This window comes from Bos mutus, chromosome 5 (assembly GCF_027580195.1).
Source record: "Bos mutus isolate GX-2022 chromosome 5, NWIPB_WYAK_1.1, whole genome shotgun sequence".
Classification (NCBI taxonomy): Eukaryota; Metazoa; Chordata; class Mammalia; order Artiodactyla; family Bovidae; genus Bos; species Bos mutus.
Genome location: NC_091621.1, coordinates 104734341 through 104760663, shown reverse-complemented (window position 1 = coordinate 104760663; position 26323 = coordinate 104734341). Strand labels below are relative to the sequence as shown.

General features: G+C 54.7%; 1 protein-coding gene and 1 non-coding gene across 2 annotated transcripts in view; one reads left to right on the top strand and one right to left on the bottom strand.

Moving 5' to 3' along the window:
• Window positions 1-26323, bottom strand: part of PHF21B (PHD finger protein 21B) — an 86244-nt gene that overhangs the window by 46325 nt on the left and 13596 nt on the right. The window lies entirely within an intron of this gene.
• Window positions 5412-5483, top strand: TRNAW-CCA (transfer RNA tryptophan (anticodon CCA)). Its single transcript has one exon. It is a non-coding gene; the product is annotated as a tRNA-Trp (tRNA).

Genomic DNA, 26323 nt, shown 5'->3' with positions numbered 1-26323 from the left:
TGGGTCAAGCACAGGACTGAGCTCTTTACAAGGGTTAAAGTGAAACGGAAGTTGCTCAGTTGTGTCCGACTCTTTGCGACCTCATGGACTGTAGCCCACCAGGCTCCTCCATCCATGGGATTTTCCAGGCAAGAGTACAGGAGTGGGTTGCCATTTCCTTCTCCGGAAGATCTTCCTGACCGAGGGGTCGAACCCAGGTCTCCCACACTGCAGCAGACGCTTTACTGTCTGAGCCATCAGGAAAGTAACTCTCTTTAAAAAGCTTTTCCCCCCTGACTGCGTGTGTGCATGCTCAGTCGCTTCAGTCGTGTCTGACTCTCATGTGACCCCATGGACTGTAGCCTGCCAGGCTCTTCTGTCCATGGGATTATCCCGGCAAGAACACTGGAGTGGGCTGCCATTTCCTCCTCCAGCGGATCTTCCCGACCCAGCGATCAAACCCGAGTCCCCTGTGGCTCCTCCACTGGCAGGTGGATTCTTTATCACTGAGCCACCTGGGAAGCCCCTCCCCTGATTACTTGCTCAAAAAACCTTATGAACCAAAAGCAGGTTCACGCAGGGAGTGATGGGAGTCTGGGGAAGGGCTGGTGTGCAAGGCCCCAGGCACTGTGCTCCTGCTCCTCCACGCCGCCTCCAGGGGGAGTGTCTAAGTTAACTTCTGCTGTGGTCTGGTTGCTAAGTGGTGTCCGACTCTTTGCCACCCCATCGGCTGTGGCCTGTCAAGCTCCTCTGCCCATGGGATTTTCCAGACAAGAGTACTGGAGTGGGTTGCCATTTTTCCTTCTCATCTCCTGCACTGGCAAGAGGATTCTCTAGCACTGAGCCGCCTGCAAGTCCCCCAAATAAGCCTGTATTTGCATTTAAATAGCGCGTGTCCATGATCAAGTCAACTCTCCCTCTCTCACAGCTGCTTTTCTGCCTGGAGTTTTCACTGAGTTGGTTTTCTCCGATCCTCTTGCTACTTTTTCCTAAATTCCCTGACCGAATTAGAAAACCCTTCTCTGTACAACCAGGTGCCAGTTCCTTTTTTTCCTTCTGGAAGCTTCCATCTCCTGCTCCAACCAAAATGGGCTTCTTTCTCCCAAGGTTACGGGGTCCCCCTCTCTTGCACTTAGATGTCCTGAAGATGAGGAAACTGAGTTCTCTGGCTGCAAGTTGCTCACTCCAGGCCTCACCTCATCACAGAATCGAGGTTTTGCTCGAAGCCAAGCCCCCCGCCCCCGCAATCGGGGACCCTCTGCCAGCCCCTGCTTCATCTGAGGACGAGAAGGGAAGGGTCATGTCAGCCGGGACCCAGGGAGTGAGGCAGCTGCTGATGAGCAGAGGGTGCAGGTCACCAGGGAACACAGCCACGAGGGCGCCCTGGATACAGCGACTCGCTGTTTCAGCACCGACGGATTTGTTTGCCTCCAGCAGGAAGGTAACTGCTACGAAAGCGCCTGCAGAGAGCTGGTCTGGTGGCCCCGAGGTGGCTTGATGGGGGTTTCTCTAAGCCTTTCCCCGCCATCATAGTCATCACCACCACGGCCGCCGTCGTCCCGGGTCAAAAGGGCAGCTCAAGGCAAGAGTGATACCCAGGCGCTTCCTAAGCAGCCAGGCAGAGTTCAGTCGCTACCTGCTCGCGAAGCACAGACTTCACTTTAATTTCAGTGCCCAAGGCCTTTCCCTGACATCAGGACCATCGCAGGGGGCGGGGGGGCGGGCACAGAGGGGGGTTTCTGACTGATGTCCCTCCAGGCCCGGGCCCCAGAAACATGTACGGGGCAAACACCCCCAAAGTTCAAAGAGGCCCCCCAAGCCCTCTGCTCAGGCCTTCTCTCTCCACGTGGAGTAGGAGACAGGACCAGCCCCACAGGCATTTTTAGAGATTAGTTTTGTGATCGTAAGGGTGACCTGCCGTCAGCTCAACTCTCTGGATCCCTGGTGACGGAGAAAGGCCTGGCAGACCGAGGGCATCACAGTTCTTCCCTGAAAGGGCACTGGCTCCCGCCTCGAGCCCCGCCGTGTCCGGCTGTGTCAGAACCCGGACGCCCGGCTTCTCTTTAGCACCAGGAAGTCAATGAGGAGACGTCTGGCCAGACTGCGGCCGTATTCTACGATTCCTGATGGAGGTCCTGGCCTCTTGTCTCCCTACATGGTGTTTACCGACCACCCCCACCCGCCCCCCTGAGACACGCTCCACAGTCAAGCCCCGCTTCTAACGGAGGGCTCCCACCCCGAGAGAAGGCAAGGACCCTGTGCGGCCCACCTGCAGGCCCCATGAACTGCCCACCCTCCCCACCACCCTGGCCCTTCTCACCGGGGCTCAGGCCTGACCCCTGGGCGTCCCCCCCATACCCGCTTCTCCAGCAGGAAGACAACGACCCCTGCCCCACTCCACAGAAGAGCCCCGTTCCCTGTGCCCACATTTAAACGAACCCATTATGCTAATGTCAGCCTCGATGATTAATAACTACATTTTAAAGGGAGATACCTCCCAGGGTGAGATCTTTGGGGGACAGTTCTTGCCTGCAGGCAAAGTTCTAATGTGGCTTTAAACAAGAAACGGGTCTTCTTGATTTATTCATTTGTGTGGGAGTGGGGGGGGGCGGATAATGGAGAAGGCAATGGCACCCCACTCCAGTACTCTTGCCTGGAAAATCCCATGGACAGAGGAGCTCGGTGGGCTGCAGTCCATGGGGTCGCTGAGAGTCGGACACGACTGAGGTACTTTGACTTTTCACTTTCATGCACTGGAGAAGGAAATGGCAACCTACTCCAGTATTCTTGCCTGGAGAATCCCAGGGATGGGGGAGCCTGTTGGGCTGCCGTCTATGGGGTCGCACAGGGTCGGACAGGACAGGAGTGGCTTAGCAGTAGCAAGGGGGGGATAAAAGCCACCAGTATCCCCAGGTTTGGGCCTGAGTCACCTGCGGCCCCCAGGGAGAGACCCCCCGCTGGGCCTGTTGGAGACGCACCGATGGCAGAGCTTGAAGCCGCCTCTCAGGATGGTTCTCACAGCACAGCCTGTCATCTACACTCACTGCTTTCCGCTGTGTGAGCCCGGACAAGCGCCTTCACCTCTCTCATCTGTTTCTTATCCATGTGCTGGAGACGAGGTGACTGGGAAAGGATGCACCCCCACCCCATCCCCAGCTGCCCCCACCCCGCACACACCACTTCCTCCCATGGGAGCGGGAGCCCCAGCCGGGAATCTAATTTCCAAGGGCCTCGCTTCCACGGGCCCGTTCACCTGTCCATCAGGAAGGCAGAGCCGTCTTCAATGGAGCTAAGCCGCACGGGGCTGGGTTGGGCGATTCCAGAAATACCTTCACACGGCCTTTGAGGACGACTGGGCAGGTGTTTTGTAGAAGGCTCTTTGCCTGGGGTTTGTCTGCTCTCTCTCTCCTCTTTAGATTGGGGTACCAGGTATTGGGGGGACAAACAGAAATGAGAAATGCCCTTCGCATCCCCTCCCATCAGGCACGTGCTGCCAACCTGACCCAGCTCTGTGACGCTGGCCTCACTCACCTGGCTGAGGCGTGACTGTGCGGCGTCCGCGCTGCAGAATCAGAAAGGGTCACACCTAGAGCTCACACTGTTAAGGGGTGGGGGCCCACCTCCTCCAGGGCAGAGTATCGATGTAATTTACTTGGTGTTCTTCTGCCTGGGTCAAAGTTGTCTCTTCTCGTTCATTTTTTAATCTTTCTTTATGTGGCTGCATCGGGTCTTCGGTGTGGGGCACAGGCTCTAGAGAGTGGGCTCAGAAGCTGTGGCTCACAGGCTTAGTTGCCCTGCGGCACGTGGGATCTTCCCAGATCGGGATCGAACCCTCGTCCCCTGCATTGGCAGGCGGATTCTTAACCACTGGACCACCAGGCTAGTCCCTCTCCTTCATTCACTTATTTAGTCACTTATTATTAGCACGGACTGACATTTATTTCACACTGAGGTTTATGATCCCAAAACCGTATTTTGTTGCTCAAACTGCCCCAGCAGTAGCCCTGGGATGCTCTGAATTGGCTCCTGCATCCCCTGGATACACCCCCATCGCGATGCTGTTTCTGGGACTACACGATGCTCAGCTGCCAGGTACCCATCACGGGATGCTCTGAAGGTCAAGGAAACTTGCTGTGGTCCCAGTCACCCCCGGCTCCGTGGAGGCGACAGACAAGGGTCCAAGCTGCACGGGCTCCACGCGATGTCTGTGTGGTCTGGCCCGGCTCCCGTCAGGCAGCAGGAGACCTTTAGACACCGGGTGTCTCCAGCACCAAGGACACCCGGCAGGCAGCGGCACCAGCTAACGACTGCGGGGTTCCTGCTCCTCGGATCCCCACTGCCCCCAGAGCCTGCTCCATCACAGCTAACGACTGTGGGGTTCCTGCCCCCTCGGATCCCCCACTGCCCCCAGAGCCTGCTCCATCACAGCTAACGACTGCGGGGTTCCTGCCCCCTCAGACCCCCACTGCCCCCAGAGCCTGCTCCATCACAGCTAACGACTGCGGGGTTCCTGCCCCCTCGGACCCCCCACTGCCCCCAGAGCCTGCTCCATCACAGCTAACGACTGCGGGGTTCCTGCCCCTCAGATCCCCCACTGCCCACAGTGCCTGCTCCATCACAAGCCGGACATGGCACATGAGCCGTGGAGTCAGAGGGTCCAAGCTTCAACCTCCGGACTTATGCTCACCACCGGCAAACGGAGCTGCTTGAGGCTGACAAGAGGTCAGCGTGTGACGGCTGGGAAGCCAGGAGGAGCTTGACGATAATCAAGTCTAGCGTTTGCTTGCCACGTGCACCCATATGGGATAAATCTCCACCGCCTCCTTTGTCCCTTGCCACAGTCCTACAGAGCAGGGGTCCCCGACATCTGGGGTCTAACACCTGATGATCTGAGGCAGAGCTGCTGTAATAATAATAGGAATAACGTGGACAATAAATGTAATGCACCTGAATCACCCCCAAATCAATGCTCCCCCATACCCGGTCCGTGGGAAAACTGTCTTCCACGAAACCAGCCCCTGGGGCCAAAAGGACTGTGGACCAACGCTGCAGAGGCCCAGTTACAGATAAGAAAAGGGAGACACAGAGAGGCTAATTAACTGGCCCAAGGACATCCCACTACTAAACGTCAGAGCTGAGACTTGAACCGTGCCTCGTGTCTCCGTGAGCTCTGGAAACCGTTGGGGTCATGACTCTGTGGCCCTCACATACCCTGACAGCACAAGCATCTCAAGGAATTGCAGGAAGTGAGCTCTGCAAAGGCCTCCAGAGACCAGATCCTTGGGAAAAGCAGGGCCCAGAGACGCTGTGCGGCCAGCCCAAGGGCACCCAGCCAGCACAGCAGAAAGCTAGGAGGGCACGCCTGCCTCACCGCTCAGCACGCTCACCTCTAAGAGGGAAGATTAAAAGGGTCCTAATGGCGAAAAGGGGCTTCCCTGGTGGCTCAGAGGTTAAAGCGTCTGCCTCCAATGCAGGAGACCCGGGTTCGATCCCTGGATCGGGAAGATTCCCTGGAGAAGGAAATGGCAACCCATTCCAGTCTTCTTGCCTGAAGAATTCCATGGACGGAGAAGCCTGGTAGGCTACAGTCCACAGGGTCGCAAAGAGTCAGACACGACTGAGCAACTTCACTCACTTAATGGCAAAAAGACCGGCAAATCCTGACCCACCCCATGTTCGAGCCCCTGGATTCCTTTCCTGCACTCTATTTTCTCAGAATGGACTCCAGCAGTCCCCAGTCCACTCTGCAAGGCTACTGAGAAGATGCTGGTACAACTCCAGAGTCAGCATCTGAGACAGGTGAAGGCGGGGCTGGGCAGGGCCAGGTGTGCGGGAGGCAACCCCCCCCACCGCCTGCTGCATAACCACCAATGACTCACCAACGCTGACCCCTCAGGTCAACTCAGGACGGCACCTGCAGGCCACCTCTCGCTGGACTGACAAGTGACCTCTGCACTGCTGCCATGCTCAACAACAGCAATTGCTCTGCTGGACTCACCCGCCCTACCTGCAGCTGTGGACTCAACAGGTAAAGGTGGGCTGGGCACCTGTGTGGTCAAGGCTCCTCCAGATGCTCTGATACACCCACTCTCAGAGCAGCTCTGGGGACCATGCTCGACATCTGAGCTCTGCCTCTGCTTCAAGAGTTCCCCACCTTGCCCTGGGGGCAAGTCAGGATGGAAGGGGCTCCTAACACACCCCGGGAAACCTTCATTCACCGTGTTTCCTCATTCAGCACCCCCACTCCATGCCCCAAGGCCCATTCACTGTGGGTGCCTCTCAAGTCCCTGGGAAATGGCCCCCCTCCCTGCACCGCGCTGGTTTCAGGTTTTCAGCCTCTTGCAGGGGCCAGTGAGGGCTGGCCTGGCCTGGGGCGGCGCTGGAGGCAGTGTGCCCGAGGTACCCTGCGCCCAAGGCAGATCCTCCGGAGTCAGGAGGATGGAAAGAAGGGGTGAGCCGCCCTGGGCAGCGTGTCCACTGTGTGCACCACTGCCCCCCGGAACCCCTGGGGGCCTCCAGGATCCAATATAGCCCTGATCACCTCCAGACACTCAGTGTCTTTGGGGAGTCTGCTCCCCCATTGCTGGAGAACACAGGCCCGCCTGTGTCTCTGTCTTGAGGAACCCCCCCCTCTGCCACCATATGCCCAGTAGACACTCTGTTCCCTGGGGCACTGTCCCTTGCATCTGCACTCACCCTTCCCACACAGGGGCTGGGTCTGTCTCCCTGGCTGGATCGAGGGCTCCCTAAGAGGTGCTCCATCCTACACGCCTTGCACCCCACCTGGGCTCTGGACAGGCGCCCCACAGCTGCTGACACACAGAATCTGCAACGCTAAGCATTGCCAGGTGAGGGGGCGGTGGGGGGGGGTGAGGGGGAAGGTCCAGTAGGCTCGCGAAGGGGGCTCCTACCCTGTGGCAGCGACCGCTTTGGAGCCCTGATGCCATGTCATTCACGTTCTCCAACTCCCTGAAGGACTGGGGCAGGCAGTGGGGTCTTACAGGAGCCCTCAGAGCAGAAAACATTAATGAGAGAGAAAGGCTGGGCTTTGAAATTCAAATGCCTCTGCATTCTTCATCAACTTCTTCCAAGATGACTATGATTCAGATTGCTTTTTCCAGACCTAATCGCTTTGATGCTGTTAATGAAAATATGAAAAGGTGATTAAGGAGAACTCTTTTTTTTTCCCCCCTCTCTCTTTTTTTTTTTTAACTTTGGGGAAATGTATAATGAGTTCTGGATGTGGGCGTATCTTGGTCTATTATGCATTTCATCATTTTGTTAAGTGGGGGGAACCTTGAAAAGCCAAAGAAGTGTGGGACCTAGTCCTGGCTGAGCTGACTTTCCGAGGGGAGGGAGGAAACAGCTGGGGGCTCTTAGGCCCACCTGGTTGAACCCAAACTCCTCCACATGGCTCAGCTCAGGACTGCTCAAGTGAGTCGGTGCAGAGCTGGCCTGTGCAAGCCTTCAGTCAGCCAGTCAACAAACACTGAAGGAGCACTTCCTTGGTGCCCGGCCCTGGTGGAGCTGACCCCCGGGACTAACATGATCCCAGCCCTCTCCCTCTCCATCAGTGCACACCAGAGCTGTGTGGGTGTTTGTTTGCTCCAAAAGAAAGGAAGCTCCTTTCTCAGCAGTGATGGTGTCTTTGCTGCCAGACAACTGGGGCCCCAGGAGAGGCTGGGCCCTGACAAGTCAAAGGATAGGGGGCAGGGAACAGAGGCAGGAGAGGAGGCTGCCTGGACAGACATACAGGTAGCTCCAGAGAATCATGGCTTACCAGGACCATAGCTGGGCAACTGGTCACTGGCAGGAATGCTTAAATGGTAACTTCAACAAATTGCTGGAGTCTCAGTGGAGAAGAACTTGAGAGTGAGAAACTCCTAGGGGCCAGTCTAAAAAGGGAGGCCCCATATTTGGGGGTTCTACCTCCAGGAATCTCATCAGGTTCTCACAGTAAACCTGAAGAAAAATCCTCTCATGCCTGGTGAGGGGAGGGAAGAAGTAACTATCTTGAAATACAACATATAGCAAGCACCTACTGTGTTCCCAGCTTTGGCAAGACATCTTGAGACGGATGGAGCACCATGGGAGGAAGGTGTGGCCCCTGCTCCGAGAGCCATGCAACCAGCTGGGGAAGATCTAGCCCAGCATGGTGAAGTCAGGGAAGCCTTCTCAGAGGAGGTGCCAAAGTCAGTTTTTAAAGGATTAGCAGGAATGTTGGAGGAGGAAGGAAAGGACGACACAGACAGAATGAGCAGAAACAACACCAGGTGCGTATGTTTCGGATGCTGATCAACCATCCAAGGCTATGGCTTGGCAGGAGGAGTTGTGTCCCTGGAGCCCTGGCCTAAGTTGACCCCTTCTTGCCCGGAAGCACAGGAAGCACTGGGTTGGGGTCACAGCAGGTGTGAGGGCAGACAGGCGTGAAACATCAGTTCCATCCTTGGCCCCCCAGTGTTGGCGTGTGATGGTGTAAACACGCATGTGTGTAAGGACACGGAGTCTCATGAACATGCCCTGATGTGACCCATGCTTACACTCTCACAGACACAACCCACACACCCAGATGTGCTGGTGCCATGCAGGACGGACCCCCGCAGCCCTGGACTAAGGTTGAGCTTTGTCGCCAAATGCACTGTCCCCACAGCTGGTCACTTCCAGCCCTTGTCACCACCTCCCCAGCTTTGACTCCAGTGTATGTCACATCAGGCTAGAAATCAAGGAGAAAGAAGGCTAGTTCTTCAAACAGCGGGAATCCTTCCACCCACGCTGGGCTCACGGTGCGAAACAGAGCTGCCCAGTGTGAATGTGACTGAGACTTAATAAGGCCAGGGTGGATATGGAGACATAGATGCCAACCCATCTGTTTCAATTAATGGTATGTGTTCCTTGTTATCGAGAGTTTAGATCATATAACACTCCCAGTACCCAACCGCTAAACAAACAAAAAAGAAACATATGTTAACAAACGGGTCTGCCTGTGACTAGAAGCAAATGCCCCAGAATTTATTTTAACTTTTTGACCGCACCACACAGCATGCAGGATCCCCCGACCAGGGATCGAACCCGCACCCCCTGCAGTGGAAGCGCAGAGTTTTAACCACTAGACTGCCAAGGAAGTCCCAAACACCCCAGAATTTAACACTGAGAGAATCCTCTCCTGCACGGATGACTCCCCACGCTCACCTCTGTCCTCAGGCCTCCTCCCAGCCACACGGGACGGAGAGCTTGCTTCCTCGCATCACTAAGAAAAAATAGAGCTTTTCAGAAGCCGCTGCCACCATCACCACGTGCACCAAGCCACCCTCTCCAGAGTCTGAGGGTCCAGGGTCCGAGCTCCTGGCTGAGACACCTCTGCTCCCCGTACCTGCCCCACACCTGGGACAAGCCTCAGGTGATGCTGCCACCTGCTTGGCCTTGCCCTCCTCTGGCCACCCTGAAGCTGGTCCTGAGCAGGAAGTGCAGGTGACGGACGGGCCATACTGGGGTTCCTGTTTGCCCGGCCCGCTGTCCCAGCAACCTAGGAAGTCTGTGACAGGCCTGGTGACACCGGTCACCACTCATAGCATCCGCTCCCCCATGTGACATGAAACCCACAAGCAGGACGATCTGGCCTCTCCCACTCTGACCTGCCCACCCCAGCCCCCTTGACCACCCCCAGAGCACGTGCTGGGGACCACGGCAGTAGCCCCCCTGCTCATAGCCCCCTACCAGGAAGACAGGAGGGAACTGAGGATCCAGAGCCCTGAGAATATGCCCGAGCCCACACAGCTAAGAATTCCAAGAGGCAGGATTCCAACCCGGGTCTCTAGGCTCCAGTCGTCCTCCCCCAGGGCAAAGGGGCCCCTCCGAAAGCGGCCGCGCGAGCGCTGTCCGCGGTGCTGAACCGTCGCAGGCACGGCCGCCCTCCTACCGGGCTTGCAAAGGTTCCTTCTCACCTTGCCCAGGAGGGGGCGCTAATCAGTTTTGCGTCATTTCCAGAATTCCTGTTGGTTAAAGATCTAAATTGTGGACTTCATGTTACTTTAGGGAAAAAAGCAAATTTATGATTTATGTACCACCACAGGGCAGACACCCCACAGCTGGCTTCGTACACTTTTGACCATTCTGTCCTATTTCCAGAGTTACACAATGTTTTTCCTCTAGTAACCAGGAGCTGCCCTGTTGCCCAAGGTTTTATGGCCACGGACAGCCCTGACCCGTTTGCCTAAGCTCAAAATCTCACAGTGGGTTTGAGGTAGGACGCCCCATACGGCAGTACATGTTTAGAACACGTGTGTTTTTATTAAGCACTGAAGAGATATTAGAAATAATAAAATGTGTGGCATTTAAAGAACAACAATATCATCTGTAAACATCCCAGCTTAAGAAAAGGAACACCAGTTTTGAAATACTCCTGCCTGCCTTCCCTACTTCCTCTCATATCTGAGTAACTACTATTTCGTATTTATCCTTCCCTGACTTTTCTTTAGAGTTGAACAAATACATTTATTTAAACATACATATACTGTTTTGAACGTTTTGTACTTTCTATAAATGGACTCATACCAAAGCATTTTTCTGAAACTTCCTTTCTGGACTCAAGTACAAACGCGACCTCAAGTACAAATGTATTCTTGCCTGGAGAATCCCACGGACAGAGGAGCCTGGCGGAGCCCGCTACAATCCATGGGGTCACAAAGAGTCTGACACGACTGAGCATGCGCATTCCTTAATTCATGTTGTCACTGATGGCCTGTGGGCCACGGGGGACAAGGAGGAGCTGCGGTCTGGGGGCTGCCTCTCTGAGTGGGTGCTGCTGCTGAGGCCAAGTCCACCTGTGATGAAAGGGAGAGGGGGCCCCACTCAAGAGGCTGCCATGGCCTCCAACATGCCTGGGTAGCCTGGGGGCATCAGGGCAGCCTCCCCCGCCGGACATACAGATGGCACACACTGCCCCGTTCTGCAGTCCCTGGAGAGCAGCCAGAGGCAGACAGGAAGCCTGGTCTCACCTCTGCCCACTTTCTCTCCACCTCTTCTTCACCGTCCCCCAAGGGCTGCCCTGCACCCTTGAGCCTGGGTCTTCACCTCACCCCAGGCATCACAGACACGCCTCTCCCCTCCTCACCATTCCGGCTCTTTCCAGCCTCAGAGGCAGACTCAGCATCCAGGATCATCTCTGTTTACCAGATCTGAGTTTTCAGAAACTTTGTCTCACTACAGATAAACTTATTTCACTAAACTCTCTGAGATGCTCCCAGTTTACAGTGTCTGGGTTTCCAAATTCTCTCTTAGAATTTTGCTTTTTAAAAAATTGAGGTGAAATTGATAGAACATAAAAATAACCATTTTAAAGCGAACAGTTCAGTGGTATTTAGTCCGTTCACAGAGCTGGGCAACCACCACCTCCCTCCAGTTCTGAAACATTCTCATCGTTCACCGTGATGCCCTTGGCTACGTCTGCAGGATGGATGCTTGTCTGGTGTCCCCATCGAAGTCCGGAAACTCCTGGAGGACGGGGAGTGTCAGTCATTTCCATTCCATCCTCCAACCTTGTTCAAAGTCACTGACAACACACGCTCAAGTCAACTAACTTGCAAAAGCGTGGTCACGTGGTTTCGAGTGTCTCCTGAGTCTATGCCAACTCCTTAAGGCACTATCGGTGTGCACCACTCATTACCAAAGTACCCCCGGGGTCCTCGCTGCAGCCCTGGCTGGGCACTGGTCGTGGGGAGCGAGGCCACATGAAAACCTCAGTGAACAGGGTTGGGAAGGGCTGTGCTAAATCAAGGACCTGTAGAGAGATGCAGGTGTACAAAGCCAGCCACTGCTGCCGTCATCAGTGGTGCCGACTCAGGGCAGGCTGGGAAGGGCTCGGGCTCCCCGCAAGTCAAGCCCACTGGCCCCCAACATCACAGTCCCTTTACACAGTACCAGCAGGACCCACACACACGTCTCTGTGATCCGACTGATCAGCTATTACTCAAGACTTGCTGACAATAGGGCTGAGGTCTCAGGCACCACTGCCCCCCTGCCCCACCTCCGCCCTGGAGCTGAGTCTCTTCACAAGGGTAAAAGTGCCCTCTCTGTCTAACCCGGGACCAGGAAGCAACATCTGTCACCCGGCACTGCCACCCAGAGTCATCAGCACAGCTAATTACCACTAATTGTAATATCGTTTCTGTCTCGCTGCTAATACATTTAGACTTGCTAATCAAATCAAACCATTCCACCTTGCCACGCTACTTGCCAATAAACATTTCTGCAAAGCAAGAAATAAATAACTCCAAAGCTTTGTTCTCTCCTCTCTGTAGCCACTTCCTGCAGAGACATGGCGGGGGTGGGGGGTCATTTATTTCTCTCTGGGACCACAGGCACAGAAGGAATTGGAAGTGGAGCCAGCCTTTACTGTCTAGAGCTTCCAAAGAGAGAGGGAGACAAGGGAAGGCATACCTGGGGACTTGGAAGACAAGGCGGGAAGTAGGCAGGGAGAGAGGGAAGAGGGGGAGGAGAGAAAATGTCCCTCTGGAGCGGCACGGTCTGTTCCTGTGCCACCTCCTCCCTCGCGGGGATGCAGTCTCCTGCCACCCCTGGCTGGACTGGTGGCTCCTACTCAGGACCCCCTCAGGTGTCTAAGCCCCCCTACTTCCACTCACCAAGTTGGGGTGCCCTCATCTGCCACCAGGCCTGCCTGCGAGTTTGTCAACGGCAGGGGCTCTGTGCTGCGGGTCTGTTTCCCCAGCATCTCACATTTCAGGAAACACTCCCAAACACTCAACACACGGCCTCACAAGCAGAGAGGTGCCACTCTCCTCGAGGCGACTGAGGCTCAGAGGATGCTAAGCACCCGCCGAGCCACACGTGGCCAGTGAAAAGCACGACCTAAGAGTCAGTCCTGGGCCTGTGCTCCTCCAGGAAGAGGGCCGGGGAGGAGCCTAAACAAGAGCCACACGGGCAGCCACGAGGAAATGTGAAGGCCACAGAGCGCTCCCCTCAAGGACACGCTGGAGTCAGTCTGAGAATTCTGGAATGGAAACTGACAAAAGGTTGACCATGAACGCAACTTATAAATGCGTCCAGTTACTATAGCAATCATGCAGAAGAATTTCCTCACCCTACACACTGCCCCAGTGCTGAGAGAGGGGCTTGCTCCAGGAGGGCAGGCGATCGCAAGCTCTGCCAGCCCCCTTCACCTCGGCAAACACCGACCCTGATTGCCCTGCCAGCCTCGAGAGCACAGAGGCAGGGGAGAGGGGAGGTGGAGGCGACCCTCATCCGGGTCTGCAGGACTGGACCAAGATGCCTCCCTACCCCCAGGCCAGTGCTTTTGCCCAGAAGACAGCAACTGCCTGGCATCCCTGCCCTCTCTCCTTCCTGTCTGCTTCTATTTATCTGGTGGCAGCAGCAAGGTGGGGAGGGAATGAATGAAGCAACTCTGGCAAGGCTGGTGTGTGGAAGGGGGATCGAGGGGGAAGACGAGGGAGTAATAATAAACCCTGAGTATAGACTCCAAGCCAGCATATCCGCACCATCACGACCAGCGAGTCTGGGAGGTGGCTGTTGTTAATAAGGCTTTCCCGGTGGCTCCGCCAGTAGAGAACCCGCCTGCTAATGTGGGAGACACAAGAGAGGTGGGTTCGATCCCTGGGTCAGGAAGATCCCCTGGAGAAGGAAAGGGCAACCCACTCCAGTATTCTTGCCTGGAAAACTCCATGGACAGAGGAGCCTGGTGGGCTACAGTCCATAGGGTCACAAAGAGTCAGATCTGAATGAGTGCACACACATGCACACTGTTCAGTTCAGTTCAGTCCAGTTGCTCAGTCGTATCCAACTCTCTGCGACCCCATGGACTGCAGCACGCCAGGCCTCCCTGTCCATCACCAACCCCCAGAGTTTACTCAAACTTATGTCCATTGAGTCGGTGATGCCATCCAACCAACCATCTCATCCTCTGTTGTCCCCTTCTCCTCCTGCCCCCAATCCCTCCCAGCATCAGGGTTTTTTCCAATGAGTCAGCTCTTCGCATCAGGTGGCCAAAGTATTGGAGTTTCAGCTTTCGCATCAGTCCTTCCAATGAACACCCAGGACTGATCTCCTTTAGGATAGACTGGTTGGACCTCCTTGCAGTCCAAGGGACTCTCAAGAGTCTTCTCCAACACCACAGTTCAAAAGCATCAATTCTTCAGCACTCAGCTTTGTTTATAGTCCAATTCTCACATCCATACATGACAACTGGAAAAACCATAGCCTTGACTAGACAGACCTTTATTGATAAATTAATGTCTCTGCTTTTTAATACGCTGTCTAGGTTGGTCATAACTTTTCTTCCAAAGAGCAAGCGTCTTTTAATTTCATGGCTGCAGTCACCATCTACAGTAATTTTAGAGCCCCCCCAAAAAAAGTCAGCCATTGTTTCCACTGTTTCCCCATCTATTTGCCATGAAGCAATGGGACTAGATGCCATGATCCTAGTTTTCTGAATGTTGAGTTTTAAGCCAGCTTTTTCACTCTCCTCTTTCGCTTTCATCAAGAGGCTCTTTAGTTCCTCTTCGCTTTCTGCCATCAGGGCAGTGTCATCTGCATATCTGAGGTTATTGAGGCACACTGTTACTAAACCCATTTCACACACGAGGAGCCTGAGGCTCGGAAGGTCATCCAACAACCGAAAGGTTGGAGGCAGGGCTGCCAGCCAGGTCAGGGCAGCTCCAACCCACGTTCTCCCAGCTCCTGCACAGCGTCCTCCAGCAACCCCCTTCCTCTCCCACCTGGAATCTCCGAGCCACAGCTTCGGCCCGAGCGATATCCACACACGGGCTCAGACACGTAAGTAAAACAATGAGAAGCACATCCTGCATCCGGTGAGGCTGTCGATTTTAATTAATTTCAGACTTTATGTGTCTCTGGCAATTATTTGTAACAAGGTTTACAGAGGGCATTTAAAATTAATTGTGATTTTTATCTAGAAATCAATGCTGATTTTTTTAAGTAGCTCATTAGGGGTGAGTATGTACTACAGGAGCAGCAGGCTCGGTGGCAGGAAGGAGGCACCTGGGGTGAGGGAGGAGCCGCCAACGGCAGACACCACAACTGCAACGACAAGATCAAAGCCAGGGGAAGCAGGAGATGAGGTTCTGGGGGACAAAAGAGAACCCGATTCAGATGGGGCCAAGTGGGAGGAAACCCATTTAATAACCTAAAATGGGAAAAGGGAACCAGGCTCCTCTACTCCGTGGCTTTGGCTGGTGATTCTTGGGCAGGTGCAGCCACCCAGGCCACTCAGCCCGGGGAGCTCGGCGACCCTGGACACCAGCGGCAAGCCCGGAAGAGCCGGGACAGGGGACCAGGGACCCGGGCCACAGGGCCGGTGACGAGGACTCTGAGATTATCTTCTGCCCTTTCTGGGATCTTTTTTTTTTTTAGTTTTAAAAGAAATATGCGTTAAAATTCATCCTGAAAGGATCAATGCAGATGAACAGAAATGTCTCAATACATCAAATATAGGTGAAAACAGCCTGACACCAGACTATTCACCAACTGTTAGCCCTCCTTCCACCTGGACATAGAGGTCACAGGACTAGAATCCAGAGTCGTCTTCGGAGTTTAAATAATAAAACCGCTGATATTTGCAGAGGCTTTATAGCTAGTAAAGGTATTTGCTGCTTCCACTTTGCAGGCAGGGAAAATGAGGTTCAGGAAGTTTCCGTGTCTTACCCAAGTGTGTGAGATGAGTAACTGGGGCCGGGTCTCTCCCTCCAGGCTCCAATATCCTTAATCTTTCCCTGAGGTTAGCAAGGGCTGACAACCATCACCACCAGCATCACAAAACCACTGTCACCACCATCACCACCATCACCACCACGACCACCACCATTATCTCCACCATCACCACCAGCATCCCCACCACCACAAGAAGAAAAGACTCACTAAGGGCTGAAGAAGCATGCCGTCCATACCTTTCCGCTTGGTCAGGCGGCCAGGGAAAGGGTGACCCTCACCCAGAGCCCTGGTTCTCGAAGTCCAGGGGCCCCAGAATCCTGTGGGGAGCGTGCCTTGGGCCAGTGGTGGAGCTCCTGCTTCCACAAGTGCGGGGTGACGCCAGGTTCCTGCTGGCAAACGAGCTCCTGGGAGATGCAGATGCAGACGGTCAGGGGGCAGCCTCTGAGGACCCCGACTGAAGGCTCAAGCAGGGCCTGAGTCTTTGCAAAGTCTGGAATTACTAGTGGAGAGGAAGGGCCACCCGAGAGTTTAAAAAAACATATGTTACGTGGTCATTACACCTGTGGAAATACTTCACACACACACTTATCTGTATTAAAACTCGCTCCACAATTTATCAAGTACATTTTTAAGGTGGCAGGATTACTTATCTTGTCGTTTTTCATTTAAAGTTTTAAATTCCAAGAAAAGGCATGTACCACTTCCGGCACCTGTGATTTCCCTCCCAAGTATCAGTGGTACCCGCTGGAGGCCAACAGAACGTAAGAGGAGCAGACAGCTTTCAAGAGCTGACCCGGGAAGCCCAGACCTACAGAGTGACATCAGATGTCACACAAATAACTGCCTGCAAAGACATGCTTGTTCTGAAACGTGGTATCTAAGCCTCACAGGCTTTAAAAGTAGTGTCAGTAGCATTTTGTGCCATCTTGTTATCAACTCTGGACGGGTTCCCAACTGGGACACAAGGCGCTCTGCTCTTTGGATGCCAACTTCAGGAACTTCTAGACTTTTAAAGCTTTCTGCTTCCTCTTTACACAAGCATCTTGTCCTCTTGTCTTTAGGATATAGCAGCAAGAGCACGTTCATCACATTTACAGTTTCTAAGGCTCATCCACTATCTAGTAATTCAAACGTCACTGCTGTGAGCCTGTGTGTGAGACACAGACTCGACTGAGCAGCACTGGCCCCTGATACACGTCTCTGCTCCTCCAGGGTGTAGTGGGCACGACATTTCCTCATAGAGACGTGTTGTGATGGTAAGTTAAACTGGAAACACTCAGACCTGCCACAGGAAGTGGCTGATGGTGAAAACCATGATCATCACTGATGTCATCATTGCTAAGTCGCTTCAGTCGTGTCCAGACTCTGTGCGACCCCATAGACGACAGCCCACCAGGCTCCACCATCCCTGGGATTCTCCAGGCAAGAACACTGGAGTGGGCTGCCATTTCCTTTTCCAGAGCATGAAAGTGAAAAGTGAAAGTGAAGTCGCTCAGTCGTGTCCGACTCTTACTACAGCCCACCAGGCTCCTCTGTCCATGGGATTTTCCAGGCAAGAGTACTGGAGTGGGGTGCCATTGCCTTCTCTGATGTCATCATTACAACCATTATTACCATTATTATCACCATAACCACCACAACCTTTACCACCACTAGCATCATTACATTAGCATCCTCACCATCCACTTTATCACCGTCATCACCAACTTCACCATCTTTGACATCACCCTTATCCCCATCCTCACTTCGTCACCTTCATCCCCACCCTCACCTTCATCCCCATCCTCACCACCCTCACCTTCATCCCCATCCTCACCTTCATCCTCATCCTCACCACCCTCACCTTCATCCCCATCCTCACCTTCATCCCCATCCTCACCACCCTCACCTTCATCCCCACCCTCACCTTCATCCCCATCCTCACCACCCTCACCTTCATCCCCATCCTCACCTTCATCCCCATCCTCACCATCGTCTCTGTCCTTGTCACCCTTTCTTCCCCATCACCATCACCACCACCACCACCACCATCACCACTGTGACCATCATTACCTCCAACCTAAATGAAGCCAGAGGTGTCTTTCTGGAGGGTAAGGATCTGCCCCGGGCTTTGGGGCATGAGCAGTGTCTTGTTCAAGAGAAAAGGGTCAGTCCAGGCAGGAGCAATGCTGTAGGCTAAGACCGGTGACCCACGGGCATTTGGTATGTCTGGGAAACAGTCAACAGCTTTGTGTCAAGAGATGAGGTTAAAGAAGTGATCTGAACCCAGAAAATGAAAGGTCCAGTCTACTGACTACAAAGAATTTCTGAATCTTCTTCCTTAAGGCACTGACTTACAGACCGTGTTCCCTGGTGCCCAGCGTGTCTCCCACCTGCCAGTGGTCCTGGAGTTGGGCCAGAGGGCGGACCGTAGGCTGGGGCTCCAGGCCTGGCCCCAGCTTCAGCACAGCAGGTTCTCTGACTCAACTCACTGGGGCAAGAGGCTGAGGCAGACGTGAAGTTCTTGCCGTGGGCAGTGGGGACCGGGAGATGGTTTTTAAGCACAGAAACATCACGCAAGGGCTCTACTTTAAAAAGACAGCCTTAGTGATGGTATGGAAGACAGACCCTAGAGGCAGTTAGGAGGCTGCTGACCAGTGAACCAGAGGTGCAGAGGTGGAGAAAAGTGAGGGAAATATTTAGTAGGTGAAACGGGCGAGATGATGGTAGGGAGCTGGGGGTGGGGATGAGAGCTGAGGCCAGGAGCACCCAGAGAGATGGGTGTCTTGGAAGCTTCACAGTGGAGGATAATGGTCTGGCCTAAAGACACAGCGGGAGAACTCGCCTCTCTGGAGCCCCCACCATGCACCAAGCTCTGTGCTAAGCACCTCCCACCCTTCACTCGGCCTCATCCTTCAAGTTCTACAAGCAAGTGTTCAGATTACCTCCACTTCTCAGGTGAGTGAAAAGGAAGCTGAAGGATCATCAGTAACTTGCTCAAGATCAGGATGAACAAGAGTTAGAGAAGGGATCTGAGAGCTGAAACCACAAAGAAATTTTCAGAGTCAGAGTTACTGTAGAAAACAGGACTGCAGTTATCTGCACAAAAAAAAAAAGAAAGAAAAACAAACGGAACACTGGCAGAGTCCTCCGAAATCTTCAAAATAATCCCAGCCAACTGCACATTTTTGTCCACTACTCCTTATGTCATTTTGTCGTCTGTGAGAGCCCAAACAACAAAAGTTTAAGAAATATTAATACCAATGCCAGGAGAAGAAGTCTCACCGAGAACAGTCTGCGGATTACTACTCTTCCTTGCACCTCGGGAGGAGCCTGGGTTGATGCTGGCAATGCGGACCTCACCCCAGGGCCAACCCAGACCAGCAAAGAACGGGAACCTAGCCCGAGGAACTACTCACAGAGCTGCCTGATTAGCAGATGGGGGGAGCCTTTCAACAGACATCCTTGAACCCTTTGGGTCAGGGGATGAGGAAGACTCGGACGTGGTGGGGGGTGGTGACAATGACTCCAAGAAGCGGCCTCCCAAGCCCACAGGACCTCCTGTCTCTGGGTTCTCCTCCGTGGGGCCCATGGCACGGCTTTTTCACCCGTGAAACGTGACCTTCCAGTGGGTTAACGTATGTGGCAACAGCAGACACGCAAAAATGCCACCGTGTAACATGAGTGTTAGTGAGTGAAAGGACTCGGGGAATCGGTGCCGCATCTGCACTGACTGATCATCATAAGAGACAAAAGGGAAAGTAAACCACACACTGTAAGACTACAAGGTCCAGACAAACTACCATAAGCAGCTTACGTTGTTAATGGCCGTGTTTTTAGTGTCAACACCAAACTCTAGGAGAGTCTTGCAGCTGTGCCCGCCCCTTTGTAGAGCTGTACATGAAGCAGCCAACAGGCTTGGTGGATGCTTCTGCTGCATCCACGTGACCCACACCCACGCCCACTCACGCCCACGCCCATGGGGCAGAGATCCATCAGGAGCCAGGAAGCCAGGGATACAAGCTCCCTGGAAGGTGATGGTGTCAACACTAGGGATCCCAGGGTCACAGGACGTCAGTCTGACGGAGGGGCTAACCCTAGACTGTCTCCACTCGGGGATGCCCTGCGAAACCCCAAGGCTTGTCTCTGCCACAGGCCTGTCTAGGGTGTACAACAAACGTCCCACCCAGCAATCCCACTTCTGGATGTGTGTTCAAAGTAAGTGAAAACAAAGACCCGAACAGACACCTGTCACCCCACGTCCACAGCAGCTTTATTCACGGGAGCCGAAAGGCGGAAATGACTGCACTGTTGATCAAAGGGTGGACGGATAGGCAGGAGGTGGCGTATTCACGGGTCGGAATGTTATCCAGCCACGGAAAGGAACGGAGCCCCAGCACAGGCTGCAACATGGATGAGCCTTAAGGACGCTGCTCAGTGAAGTAAGTCAGGTACAAAAAGACAAGCATGTATGATCCCACTCAGATGAGGGACCGAGGGTCATCGGTCCCAGAGACAGAAAGTAGAGTGGTGGTTGGCAGGGGCTGGGGGAGGGAAACCAGGAGTTACTGTTTGTTCAGTAGGGACAGAGTTTCAGTTCTGGAGAAGAGGGTGATGGTGGTACCACATGGGGAACGTACTGAATGCCACTGAATCGCCCACTTAAAAATGACTGAGATGGATACATTTTATGTAATATGCACTTTACCACAACAGAAAATTCAGTGTTACTTAACAAATCTATGCTGTTAAGAAAAGAACAAGCAAAAGTCCTCTAACTGTTCCTCCAAGATGAGCTCTGCGTGCCCCCGAATGGAAGCAGCAACAGTCAACGGTGAGGCCAACAGAGGCTCCCCGCCTACATCCAGGCCGGGCGGCCACAGGGGACCTGCCCCCGCAGGCCGGGGACAGCCTCGGCCACTGTCCAGAGCAAGGCAGCCGGGCTTTACCGCAGTCGGGGCACGATTCAGGCGGCAACGCTGGTGCCTTTCACCTCTGGGCACCGAGGACGTGAAGTGAGAATGAACGACCTTCCCGGAGAGGAGAGGGCTGTCCCGCGGCCGTGCTCTGGCCAGCGGCTCTGTGCCGCCGCTCACCACCTCCACGACCTCCACAACCTCCCTGACCTCCTCCACCTCCACCACCTTCCCCAGCTCCGTCACCGCCCCCCATCCTCCACCTCCATGACTTCTCCCGCCTCCATCACCTCTGTCAACTCCCCCATCTCCCCACCTCCACTACCTCCCTGACCTCCTCCACCTCCATCCCCTCCCCCTCCTCCCCTCCCCCATCCCCTCCCCCCACCTCAGCTGGGCCCCATTTGGCCCCTCCTGCAGCTTGCCTCTTGGCTCTGCTGGCCTCTGCGCTTGCACACTGCAGGAGGGCTCATCTGGGGACATGGGACAGCAGCCCCATGCGTTTTTCTGAGCTGGCCAGGGGGTGGGTGGGAAGGAGCTGCCAGAACCCTGAGCTTCACCTCCTTCGGGGCCTGCCTTCCAAAATGCCCTTGGTAAACGTGTCAGTGAGCAACCTAAAAGAGGGAGCCGTGGTCGGGTCACAGGATAGACTGCTGGGCCGAGTGGGAGAGGCTGACTCCTGGGCAGAGGGGACTCCACTTGGCCTGGTGAAACCCCCCACGTGCAAACACCCCAGCATCCCTCACTCCCAACGGGAGCTTGTCACCTCCTGGGGCAGTGGGCTCTCTCCACACACTCTTTCCTGATCCTTAGAAAGTGCTAGAGGTTAAGCCAAAATTCAGCTCCATGTAACTCCCTCCAGCCCCACCCCCTCTGCTGTCTTAGGAAGGAAGCACCCAAGCCAGGGGAGGATTCTGCAAGAGTTTGGACAGAGCTGCCTGGCACAACAGGTCAGGACGGCACTGCCCTGCCTGCCGAGTCAGAGCAGAGGCTCAGGAGGACGGTGGTGATGGGAGCAGAGTGATGTGAATGAGCCAGGGCCTGAACCGGACTCCGCGAGCTGGGCAGGGGGGCCAGCGGGAGGGGAGGGAAATGGGCAGTGGGACCCCCACCCATAATCCAAGGAAGGCGTGACTAGCTCCCACTGGTAGACACAGTGGGTTAATGTCCACCCAGAACCGCAGAATGTGACCTTTGGGAATCAGGTCTTTGCACATATAATTAGTTGAGATCATACTGGATGGAGGGACCCAAAATGTAATGAGTGGGCTCCTCGAAAGAAAGTGAAAGTCGCTCAGTCGTGTCTGACTCTTTGAGACCCCATGGACTACATAGTCCATGGAATTCTCCGGGCCAGAATACTGGAGTGTGGAGTCTTTTCCTTCTCCAGGGGATCTTCCCAACCCAGGGATAGAACCCAGGTCTCCCACATTGCAGGTGGATTCTTTACCAACTGAGCCACAAAGGAAGCCCCCTTATAAGAAGGGAGGACACAGACTCAAAGAGAACTCAGCCATGTGGAGACAGAGGCAGAGACCAGAGGGAAGCCGTCTCGAGCCCAGGCACACCTGGAGCCCCCAGAAGCCAGAAGGGGCAGGAAGGACCCTCCTCTGGACTCTGGAGGGAGCACAGCCATGCTGGTGCCTTGATTTCAGACTTCTGGCCTCCACATCGTGAGGGAGTACATTTGACCCTCCTGCCATAGGGCGCTCTGTTACAGCGGATGCAGGAGCCTCACCCAGCAGACACAAGAGTTAACACTCGGGAAGGGAAGTAGCCAGCCGAGGTCCCCAGGCTCAGGAGCAGCCAGGCTGGAAGGTCCCTTCCCTGGCCCTGCTTCTGCTCCTTGCCAGCCTCCTCCACCCGCATCTAGAACACCTCCTACCTCTACTCACAGGCCTGCTGATTACAAGGAAAGATCTGTAAACGTCCCCACTTCCGCCGTAGCCAAATTAGTGTCATTACAGGAAAGAAGTCCAGATAAAAATACCCAAGCCCAGGGCGTGCCAGGGAGAGCTTCAGCCCATCCCCAGGGCAGCCTGCAGCACCCAATCAAGCTGGGCAGCCGCCCACCTTCCAGGCCGGGGCCACCGTCCCCCTCCTGCCGGCCAGCACCGAGCCGTGCGCCGGGCACCCCGTTTGCCGTTTACATCAACTAAACAAAGCAGAAGAGATGCGAACACAGCCTTGGAAAATCGGGTCAGCACATTCCTCCCTCCAGTCGCCAAAGAAAGTCAGAGTGGGGGGTGGGGGAGAGCTGGGGGTGGATAAATTACTGTGCCCGAGTCCAGCTGCACCAGGATGTAATAAAATGTGTTGCTAAGATACAAGTGCCAAAGAAGTTCATTAAAGGACACTTTAAACCGAGCTGCCAGACTCTTCTCCCTTTAAATGCTGCTTATTTGGTACCGTCCCTCGTGTTTATTATTAGATCCGCAATATGAGAGTGCGGCCTCCATTCAGGCCCACTCAGCAGACTCATTAATAAACTAACTTCAACAAGCCACGGGGCTTCGGCCAGGGCTTGGGAAGCCGGGGTTGGGGGTGGGGGTGGAGGTAGGGGGGTGTGGGCAGGGGCAGGGGGGCGGGGCTGTTTTTATTTATAGAAATAGATTTGAGGGCCACTTCTTTATCTAAATGAGGAGTGACGACTCTTAAGGAAGCTCAACGGCCCTCCAGCACCACTACCAACTGTTCTGTTCTAACAGCGCTGGGGGCTCCAGGGTGGGGGTGTCGGGGGGAGCAGGCGGCTCAGGGCGGGGGGCTCCAGGGCGGCAGGCTCGCTGGACCTCAGGGCTCACCATCGAGACTCACCCCGGAGCTCTGAACGTCAGCATCACGCAGGAAATGACTAGGTCACGCCCCAGCCTGATGAAGCTGGCGGACAGACACCAGATCCCGCTGGGAGGTCAGGACAAGTGCCTGCTTAGGCTGGGCCTGGACGATGAGGGAGGAGCCAGGTGTCCAGGGCCTGGGGAGGGGCCGCAGAAGGGCGATCAGAAGAGGTGGGTTTGGTCCAGCCTGTGGGAGTGTCCTTCAGGCCAGCGCATTTAGAAAAAGCCTGAATGTTCCGCCCACATCTAAACTGCAGATTTCTTCTTACATGGGTTTCTGCCTCTCTTGGGGAGAAGGAAATGGCAACCCACTCCAGTATTCCTGCCTGGAGAATCCCGTGGACAGGGGAGCCTTCGGGGCTGCTGTCCATGGGGTTGTACAGAGTCGCACACAACTGAAGCGACTTAGTATGCATGCATGCATTGGAGAAGGAAATGGCAACCCACTCCAGTATTCTTGCCTGGAGAATCCCAGGGATAGAGGAGCCTGGTGGGCTGCCATCCATGGGGTCACACAGAGTCGCACATGACTGAAGCGACTTAGCAGCAGCAGCTGCCTCTCTTGAAAAAAAAAATGTAAAAGGCAGGCTGCTTGGGGCCCATGCCACTTGACAGGGATGCTGCTGGGCCTGGCTGTCCCTGGGCCCAGGGCGCTCACCGGCGCACCCGCAGGGTCAGGGTCTTCGGTCCTGCAAGAGTCAGGGCACCTCAGGTGGTGACTGGGCCAGGACAGAACTCCAGATGAGCCTGGGCGTTTCTGAAGCACAGAACCTCAGCACCAGCCCGGTCTCCCATCCAGCCGCAGCTGGTGCCCCCTCTTTACTATGAGGTGCTGGATGGGTGGTCAAAGGTCTCAGAACAAACAATTCAATCCCCAGGCAGAGCCCTCAGGAAGAGAATTCTCTAGGCTGGGAGCTGAAATCCGCCTTCTGAAGGTACCTTCCAGGTTCTACTCTACATTCTGTCCCTTGAAAGGGCAGCTTTGGGACTTCTACGGTGGTCCAGTGGCTAAGACTCCACTGCCCCAGTACAGGGGGCACAGGTTCAATTCCTAGTCAGGGAACTAGATCCCACATGTTGCAACTAAGACCTGAGGCAACCGAACAAACAAATATTAAAAAAAAAAAAAAAAGAAAGAACCATTTTTTGTTCTTCATGGCGACCAGTCAGTGGTTTAAAGGCAGGGGCAAGCAGTCTGGAGAGGTCGGTCCCCACCCTGTTCCATCTACTCCGGGACCTCCTTGCTTAGCTGTCACTGATTCGCCTGGCCACACTAGCCTCGACTAGAAATGCCCGGCACAACCCGTCTCAAGGCCTTTGCAGAGGCTGTTCCCTTTGCCTGGGACACTCTTCCTGCAGAGAATCACGAGGGTCCACCCTCCAGCTTCTTCTGTAGGCCTTGAGCCACGCCTGAGGGCCCTCTCGACCCCCTCCCTCTGCCCACCCCCTCTGCCGGAGCGCCCATCACCTTCCCCCGACCCTGGGACTCACCTATGGTGTTTCCTGCCTGTTATCTGTCTCCCTTCTAGGACTGTGAGCACACCTCTGTCCACCGCCATGTCCCCAGCACCCAGCACGGAGCGGGTGCCCCGTGGCATGTGCCAAATTGTCACACTCGGCCCTCAGCGGAGGCTGCCGCCCTCACCATCTGAGCGTTCTCTTCTGCACATGCCACTGGGCACGCCCCGGGAGAAAACGCCCAAGAGCCCGAGACGCAGGGCTCTGCCCCGCTGTTCCCTTCCAGCCCCAGACGCCACACCTGCCTGGCCCCCAGGTCCAGCTCCTACTCTTAGCCCCAGGCAGGGGCTCCCTGCAAAGTGCCCGCCGCCCAGCGCCTGCGGCTGTAACAATGTCCAGGGCCCCCCTGACCTCTGTCCACAGCAACACGAGCAACTGTTCTGCCCAATCTCCTGTCCATGCAGAACAAGCCCAGGGAAGGACCTTCCTGAGCCTGTGTCCCCTTCACAGTGACAGCTGGGAGAAGGAGGTTGGGTGATATAAGCAGATAGGGCTCGGTGAAGGCTGTCAAACTAGCTTAAGGAATAATCCCACGTTCATCTGGGTGCATTTATCACTCCAAGACGCATTCATCACAGGGGAGAGTTGGTACCACTGATTGCAGGGAAGGCAGCTTGTCACTGGGTAACCTGCATCTCACATTAAATTCTGGATCACAGTCTCTAATATGTATATATTTTTAATTGCATTTTCAAGTTCATTTACATGTGCAGATTGGCTTTCCGCCTGAGTGACATCAAAGGGAAACACAGCGCCCTCCCTTCCTCTCCCCGCTCCCCCCCATCCCTGCCTTGTTTTCTTTCCTGGGGCAAAAAGCTTCTCCCCAAGTTGATGATGGCATCCCCCACGGACAGCCTGCAGGTATGCAGCCCCCAGGGAGGCCCCAAGAGACACTCCACATCTGCCATTTCAAGAAACTTTCTGAGGCCTCCACCCAAGAGATCGAAAGGCAGCCATCATTTCCCCTGAAGACTGAGGTACACCCTCCTCTCCGAATTACTGTCTTTTATCACCTTTTCTATGTTGGAGGGTGACTTGGCAAACCCTGACAGAAGCTTTTCTGTCTGTGAATGCTTCTTTACTTCCAAGAGCGGAGTCACATGCAGGCACGGACCTTTCTGCAATTTACCTCCACCTACAGATCAAAGGTCAATCTGATGGAATAAATACGTGCCATAAAACAAACAGTTCCGAGCTCCCCTCAGCCCTGCTGTTGGCACAAGGACATCATGTGTGGGACCCCGGAACGTCTCACCCAGCAGCCGCTCGTGTGGGCAAGCCACCTCTGAAACAGCAGCAAACAGAATTCAATGGCTTAACAACAGTGGGCTTCCCGTGGGGCTGCGCTGCGGTCAGGAAGACGGGGCACCCTGGGGCCCCCGAGTGCCATCACCCGCC